This window comes from Rana temporaria, chromosome 4, assembly GCF_905171775.1.
Source record: "Rana temporaria chromosome 4, aRanTem1.1, whole genome shotgun sequence".
Taxonomy (NCBI): domain Eukaryota; kingdom Metazoa; phylum Chordata; class Amphibia; order Anura; family Ranidae; genus Rana; species Rana temporaria.
In genome coordinates, this window is record NC_053492.1 from 209,292,519 (window position 1) to 209,301,301 (window position 8,783).

Here is an 8,783-nt window from a genome sequence, read left to right on the forward strand (position 1 = left end):
ACCCCACTCGGACGGCAGCTGTAGAGGACAGTGTGCAGCTGCGCCGCCTGGGTGGATAAGATGAAGATCATGAATGGATCACAGGAGGGAGGACTAGGAAACACCGCGGCGGTGGGGCGCGCGGCCTCAGACAAGGAGAGGAGGATATAGAGGAGGAGGGAGAGGCGCACTCTGTCGCTTGAGCGCCACCTCTGTGGTGCCTGGGTGAACTGCACCCCGCACGGCGCTCTCGGCCGGGACTGATTATTCGGCCCTGTTCCTTTGGGTGGCGCCAAACTTGCCTTGCGCTAGCGCCGGCCCTGGCTGCCACCCACTATTGAGGTGTCCGGCACCCTGTTGAGCGCCGGCTATCTGAATAACAGCGGTGGGTGTGTTTTGGAAGTGCTCTGATAGGCTTCCTGATTACAGCCTGTGGGCTCTAATCAGCTTCCAAATGGTTAACCAGAAGGGCATGCGTTCCCTGGTTAACACTAACACAAGTCTCAGCCAATTAGGTTCACCGGGTCTGATTACCGGTCACCTAATTGGCTGAAGTGAAATCGAGGGCGGGAGAAGACATCAAGGGAGCGTGGAGGAGGACGGCTGACCCGAGAAAGGTAAGCGTCGGGCGGGGGGGGCAAACTGGTGGTATTTTGGGGAAATCTGGCGGCATTTTACAGGGCAAACTGGCGGTATTTGAAGGGGCAAACTGGTGGCAAATTATGGGCACAGTGGCGACAATTGATGGCACAGTGGCTGTGTTTGATGGCACAGTGGAGACAATTGATGGCACAGTGACTGCGTTTGATGGCACAGTGGCTGCGATTGATGGCACAGTGGCTGCAATTGATGGTACAGTGGCTGCGTTTGATGGCACAGTGGCGACAATTGATTTTGAGCACCAGCCGCCACTGATTGTGTATATACTGTGTTTCTGTTATTCCTTAGTTCGAATGTAAGTTATTAACTTGGTACGTTGGAGGCGATTTATTCTTCCAAAGCAAATGAACTTTTGCACACTGGTACTGACTAATATTTAAATGTTTCTCTTTTTCCTCCGTTTTTCTCCATCACTTAGCCAATGCGATCCCAGTGCTGATGAAGAGGGGCAAGGGAGGGTCAAACAAGGATGTTATGCAGGCGACTGACATCCTCCATATCAACTGATGATGCCATTGGTCATTAGGATACCGGCAGCTACAAGCTTGTAATGGTGTACAATGAGAACCTGTGCAACTAAAAGGCAGGTTTCATCCACCCACCGGGATTGTATACAATTTTGGAGCAATTTTTAGGCATTTTGCCAAGGCACCCCTGAAGAAACCTCAGGGCACCCTAGTTGGAAAAGGCTGCTCTACTCAACAGATTATTACAAGTGAAATGAACTGAGACATTTTAAAAATAATGTTGCTGATTGGTTTAATCTTGAAATACGTTTTACATGATGGGCTTTTGAGCTGTCAGTGGTGAGTGTTACTGGAACTAGAAACTGGCAATCACACCTTCTCAATCATTGTTAATATCTTGTACAGTATTTTGCGATTGCAATTTTATGCATAACTATTGGGAATTGGATGACACAGCATTACTATATGGGGAAAATTTTCAGTCATGTCAGAAAAAGCAGACAAATATGCGGGTTGAGGTCAGGACTCTGTGCAGGCCAGTCAAGTTTATCCACCCCAAACTCGCTTATCCATGTCTTTATGGACCTTGCTTTGTGCACTGTTGCACAGCTATGTATGAACAGGAAGGGGCCATCTCCAAACTGTTCCCACAAAGTTGGGAGCATGAAATTGTCCAAAATGTCTTGGTATGACATTAAGGCCCCATACACACGAGACGCAGATGCAAACTCATCTAAACACACGTTTTCAAAGGCAAAAAATGGCGCCAGTTTTGCCGCGAATTTCGCTGCGTTTTACCGCGTTTGCGTTTAGTTTAGAAACATCATAAGACCCCCCCTAAGCTCAAAAAACAGTATTATTTAACCATTTCAGTCATTTTGTGAGACCAGAGTGAGTAGCAGCTGAGAGAGCAGCAGTGTACTTGTATTTAGCGTGTCACTTGCCACATCACCTGCCACAAGCTGCGGATTGTCCACTTGCCACGTCACCTGCCACAAGTTGTGAATTGTCCACTTGACATGTCATCTGCCACGTCACCTGGCCACGCCACCTGCCACAAGTTGTGGATTGTCCACTGGCCACGTCACCTGGCCACGTCACCTGCCATGTCACCTGGCCACGTCACCTGCCACAAGTTGTGGATTGTTCACTTGCCATGTCACCTGGCCACATCACCTGCCCCGTCACCTGGCCACGTCACCTGCCACGTCACCTGGCCACGTCACCTGCCACAAGTTGTGGATTGTCCACTGGCCACGTCACCTGGCCACGTCACCTGCCACAAGTTGTGGATTGTCCACTGTCCATGTCACCTGCCATGTCAACTGGCCACGTCACCTGCCACAAGTTGTGGATTGTCCACTTGCCACGTCAACTGACCACGACACCTGCCACAAGTTGTGGATTGCCCACTTGCCACGTCACCTGCCACAAGTGGATTATCCACTTGCCAAATCACCTGGCCACGTCACCTGCCACAAGTTGTGGATTGTCCACTGGCCACGTCACCTGGCCATGTCACCTGCCACAAGTTGTGGATTGTCTACTTGCCACGTCACCTGGCCACGTCACCTGCCACAAGTTGCGAATTGTCCACTTGCCACGTCACCTTGCCATATCACCTGGCCATGTCACCTGTTCACATCACCTGGCACGTCACCTGCCACAAGTTGTGGATTGTTCACTTGCCACATCACCTGGCACGTCACTTGCCACGTCACCTTCCACAAGTTGTGGATTGTCCACTTGCCACGTCACCAGGCCATGTCACCTGGCCACAAGTTGTGGATTGTCCACTTGCCACATCACCTGGCCACGTCACCTGCTATGTCACCTGCCACAAGTTGTGGATTGTCCACTGGCCACATCACCTGCCACATCACCTGGCCATGTCACCTACCACAAGTTGTGGATTGTCCACTTGCCACGTCACCTGGCCATGTCACCTGCCACAAGTTGTGTATTGTCCACTGGCCACATCACCTGGCCACGTCACCTGCCACAAGTTGTGGATTGTCCACAATGCAATGCAAGCAATTAAAAAAAATCATGTTTTTTTTTATGGTTTTTCATCATTTGCCATTATTTTTGAGATTTCTAATGTAAAAAAGTAAGTCACCTTTAAAAACGCCAATAAACGGAATCACGGCAAAACGCGTTGCCGCGTTCAGCGGGGTTTTGTCGCGTTTCGCATCTGAAACGCGAAAACGTTTGCGTCTAAACCTATTTGTTTGCTTCTGAAAAAACGAGCATAAACGCAACTGCCGAAAAACGTGACTGTGTGCATGGACACATAGGATAACATTGAATGTGTTCAGGGGCAGTTGAAAAAGCTGTCCAAATGCCTCTGAACACGCGTTTACCAGCGTCTCGTGTGCATGGGGCCTTAGAGTTCCTTAAGAGTTCTCTTCACTGGAACTAAGGGGCCAAGCCCAACCCCTGAAAAACAACCCCACACCTTAACCCCCCCTCGACCAAATGATTTGGACCGTTGCACAAAGCAAGGTGTGTTTGGGGTCGTTATGTTGGAATACTACCCTGCGTCCAGTCTCTGAAGGGAGGGGATCATGCTGTACCTCAGTATGTCACAGTACATGTTGGCATTCATGGTTCCCTCAATGAACTGTAGCTCCCCGGTGCCGGCAGCACTCATGCAGCCCCAGACTATGACACTCCCACCACCATGATTGACTGTAGGCAAAACACACTTGTCTTTGTGCTCTTCACCTGGTTGCCACCACACACGCTTGACACCATCTGAACCAAATATGTTTTTCTTGATCTCACCAGACCACAGGACATGGTTCCTATAATCCATGTCCTTGGTCTACTTGTCTTCAGCAAACTGTTTGCAGGCTTTCTTGTGCATCATCTTTAGAAGAGGCTTCCTTCTGGGATGACAGCCATGCAGACCAATTTGATGCAGTGTGCAGCGTATGGTCTGAGCACTGATAGGCTGACCTCCCCACCCCTTCAACCTCTGGCAATGCTGGCGGCACTCTCACATCTATTACCCAAAAAAAAACCTCTGGATATGACTCAGCACTTGCACGCAACTTTTTTTAGTCAACAACGGCGAGACCTGTTCTGAGTGGAACCTGTCCTGTTGAACCGCTGTATGGTCTTGGCCACCGTGCTGCAGCTCAGTTTTAGGGTCTTGGGCTTCTCAGCATTCCCTGGGATTTGACCAGAAGGATGATTCTACAGCACAGTGTGGTAATATCTTCTGATAAGAATTGTGTTATTCTGCATTTTCTGAGATCTTGATGGAAGGATGGTGACCTCACCCTTGCCTAGATACCACAGGGGTAAATTGACTAACTTTTTTTTTCCTCAAGTTTTTTTCATTTGGTTAAGTGTTTTAAGATGACAAAGGCAGCCCTCAATAAATAAGCACACTTTTTTATTTTAGTGTAAGATCTTTGTTTAAAGATAGTGAGGTGTATAATATGAACAGAGAGGACAATTGGTTTCCAAGGAGTGTGACAGATTATTAACATTTGTCGCTATAGACCATTCTCAAAGTACTTAGAATTACTGCTAGAAAAAGTTTTGCCTTTAACGTTGGGGAAAAAATATAAACATTCATTCTACTGTTTACCCACAAGGTGGCAGCATTCTAATTATAATGTGAGATAGGAGGCTTAAAAATTCTTATGTTTGTAACTTGATTTTCTTGGAATCGAGAAGCATGAAGTACAACTGGCCACAGACAGATTTGATCTGTCACATCAGCAGAACTTACCAGCAACTATGTCGTGTAAATAAGGGTGTACTTAAAACATCCCTCAAACTCTATTTAAGCAGAATTTCATGCTATACAGTTGTTGGCAGATTTTGTACATACGACAACTCAAGTAAACAAAATCTGACTGTGTGTCAGCAGCAGGTGTGGCTAGGCTAATGCAGAGATAACATCCTAATGGCCTGTAAACATGATCCGAAAATCGGACACAAAATACTGCTTTCTGCGCAATCGTACGATAATTTGATCATTAGTACATTTTCTGGTAGAGCTTCATGGTTCCATCAATTATGGTAATTCGTGCTCTTTGAGTCATTTTTGTAGACCGGCCACTCCTGGGAAGGTTAAACAAAAGAGGGGTAGAGAAAGGAAGCGCCACCTAAGTGCAGTATTAACCACTTCCCGACCTCCTCATGTACATATACGTCAGCAGAATGGCACGGAGAGGCACATGTACGTACCTGTACGTCCTCTGCTAGACGTGGGTGGGGGGTCCGATCGGGACCCCCCCCGGTACATGCGTAGGTCGGGTCCGCTCGGGGAGCGATCCGGGACGACGGCGCGGCTATTTGTTTATAGCCGCTCCGTCGCGATCGCTCCCTGGAGCTGAAGAACGGGGAGAGCCGTGTGTAAACACGGCTTCCCCGTGCTTCACTGTGGCGGCGCATCGATCGGGTGATTCCCTTTATAGGGAAGACCCGATCGATGATGTCATTCCTACAGCCACACCCCCCTACACTAGTAAACACACACCAAGTGAACACTAAATGTTACAGCGCCCCCTGTGTTTAAAGCGGGAGTTCAACCATTTTTTTTTTTTTCCCCTTAGATTCCTGCTCGTTCGGTCTAGGGGAATCGGCTATTTGTATTAAAATATGATCCGTACTTACCCGTTTTCCAGATGCATCTTCTTCCGTCGCTTCCGGGTATGGGTCTTCGGGAGCGGGCGTTCCTTCTTGATTGACAGTCTTCCGAGAGGCTTCCGACGGTCGCATCCATCGCGTCACTCGTAGCCGAAAGAAGCCGAACGTCGGTGCGGCTCTATACTGCGCCTGCGCACCGACGTTCGGCTTCTTTCGGGAAATCGTGACGCGATGGATGCGACCGTCGGAAGCCTCTCGGAAGACTGTCAATCAAGAAGGAACGCCCATTCCCGCAGCCCATACCCGGAAGTGGCGGAAGAAGATGCATCTCGAAAACGGGTAAGTACGGATCATATTTTAATACAAATAGCCGATTCCCCTAGACAAAACGAGCATAAAGCGAAGGGGAAAATGTGTAGGGTATGGGTGAACCTCCGCTTTAACTCCCAAACTGCAACTGTCATTTTCACAATAAAGATTGCAATTTAAATGCATTTTTTGCTGTGAAAATGACAATGGTCCCAAAAATGTGTCAAAATTGTCCGAAGTGTCCGCCATAATGTCGCAGTCACGAAAAAAATCGCTGATCGCCGCCATTAGTAGTAAAAAAAAAAAATGCAAAAAAACTATCCCCTATTTTGTAAACGCTATAAATTTTGCGCAAACCAACCGATAAACGATTATTGCGATTTTTTTTACCAAAAATAGGTAGAAGAATACGTATCGGCCTAAACTGAGGAAAAAAAAAATGTATATATGTTTTTGGGGGATATTTATTACAGCAAAAAGTAAAAAAATATTGCATTTTTTTCAAAATTGTCGCTCTATTTTTGTTTATAGCGCAAAAAATTAAAACCGCAGAGGTGATCAAATACCACCAAAAGAAAGCTCTATTTGTGGGGAAAAAAGGACGTCAATTTTGTTTGGGAGCCACGTCGCACGACCGCGCAATTGTCTGTTAAAGCGACGCAGTCACGAACTGTAAAAACCCCTTGGGTCTTTAGGCAGCAATATGGTCCGGGGCTTAAGTGGTCAAAGAGGTTCTTTTAATGACACATTGTACAAAACACACTTACAAGAAGGTAAGGAAAGAAGGCTCATCTGTAACATCCTGGAGTCCTCGTTTCCGGATCCATGGGCTGCTTAGAAGTGATGATAGCAGAATGTGTTAAGTCTTCAGGCTTATCCTGTGGCCATCAGGATGAGGCCTGTTCCAGCCTCATAGGTCACGTGATTACTTCCGAAGAACACTCCCGGGAGGAGGGTCAGATAGGGAGAACAAAGGCTGATTGGTCTACGCGCTCTGAGCCACTGCTCCTTCTATTGGCCTGATGGTGAGCTATAGAGGCTGGTGCTTCTATGCTTATGTCGGCGCCGTGGGACTGCAGGTCCCAGCACGGCCCAAGATAGCAGCAAACTAACAAATAAATACGATGGCATAGGTAAAAAAGCTGGATAAAATACTATAAAAGATGTGTATATAAAAAAAATGTGTATATAAAAAATATATAAAAACTGGGGTGTATAAGAACCAGGATAATTAAACATATGTATTTCATAAAACTTATAGAGAATATATATATATATATATATATATATATATATATATATATATATATATATATATATATATATATATATATATACAGGGCTTTTTTTCAGGGGGAACTTGGGGGAACTCAGTTCCACCCCCTCTGGCTCAGACCCTTTGGTGCCTGCTCACCACAATCACTTGTAAACACAGAAGTCTGGTTTCTGTGTTTACAAGTGACAGCTTTGTAACCCCCTGAACTCTGCACTCTGTATGTAATGCAATTGTGGTATTTAATGCCCCTTTAATACCCTTCTACTGTTTGTGAAATCTGAACGGGTCGTGGTTGAGTTCCTGCACCTATTTTATGAGAAAAAAAAAGCTCTGTATGTGTATGTATGTGTATATATATATATATATATATATATATATATATATATATGTGTATATATATATATATATATATATATATATATATATATATATATATATATATATATATATAAAACACGGGGCCAACAAAGAATATATGTAAATATATATATATATATATATATATATATATATATATATATATAAAAATATAAAGTATATATTGAAAATGCATATCAGGAATCACATAATGAGAGATGATTAAAAAAACATGTTTGCATGGATTATTAGAAAGGACCCATTCGAGAATATATATATATATTTATAATATATAGGGAGGACGCTCAGAAGCCTACAGCACCTCGTATTCCCAGGTGGTCTCCCATCCAGGTACTAACCAGAGCTGACCCTGTTTAGCTTTTGAGGTCAAGTGCTTTCAGGGTGATGTAGCCATGGACGATCACGTACCCAATTAATACATGATTAATATCAGCTAGAAAACTGACAAAATATCACTATGATTGGATAACACCAAAGGATTATAAAATATAGGCAAAATTATATAAAAAGAAGAAATGCTAAAATCGTAGTTGTAATTATTACAGCTAATAATTACGATACTTTTTTATATACACATCTTTTATAGTATTTTATCCAGCTTTTCTACTTATGCCATCGTATTTATTTATTAGTTTGCTGCTATCCTGGGTCGTGCTGGGACCTGTAGTCCCACGGCGCCGACATAACCATAAAAGCACCAGCCTCTATAGCTCACCATCAGGCCAATAGAAGGAGCAGTGGCTCCGAGCACGTAGACCAATCAGTCTTTGTTCTCCCTATCTGACCCTCCTCCCGGGAGTGTTCTTCGGAAGTAATCACGTGACCTGTGAGGCTGGAACAGGCCTCATCCTGATGGCCACAGGATAAGCCTGAAGACTTAACACATTCTGCTATCCTCACTTCTAAGCAGCCCATGGATCCGGAAACGAGGACTCCAGGATGTTACAGATGAGCCTTCTTTCCTTACCTTCTTGTAAGTGTGTTTTGTACAATGTGTCATTAAAAGAACCTCTTTGATACTGCACTTAGGTGGCGCTTCCTTTCTCTACCCCACTTTTGTTTACCACAGAGTCAGCTCTCTGAGGACAGCAGCCGCCATTGAACAG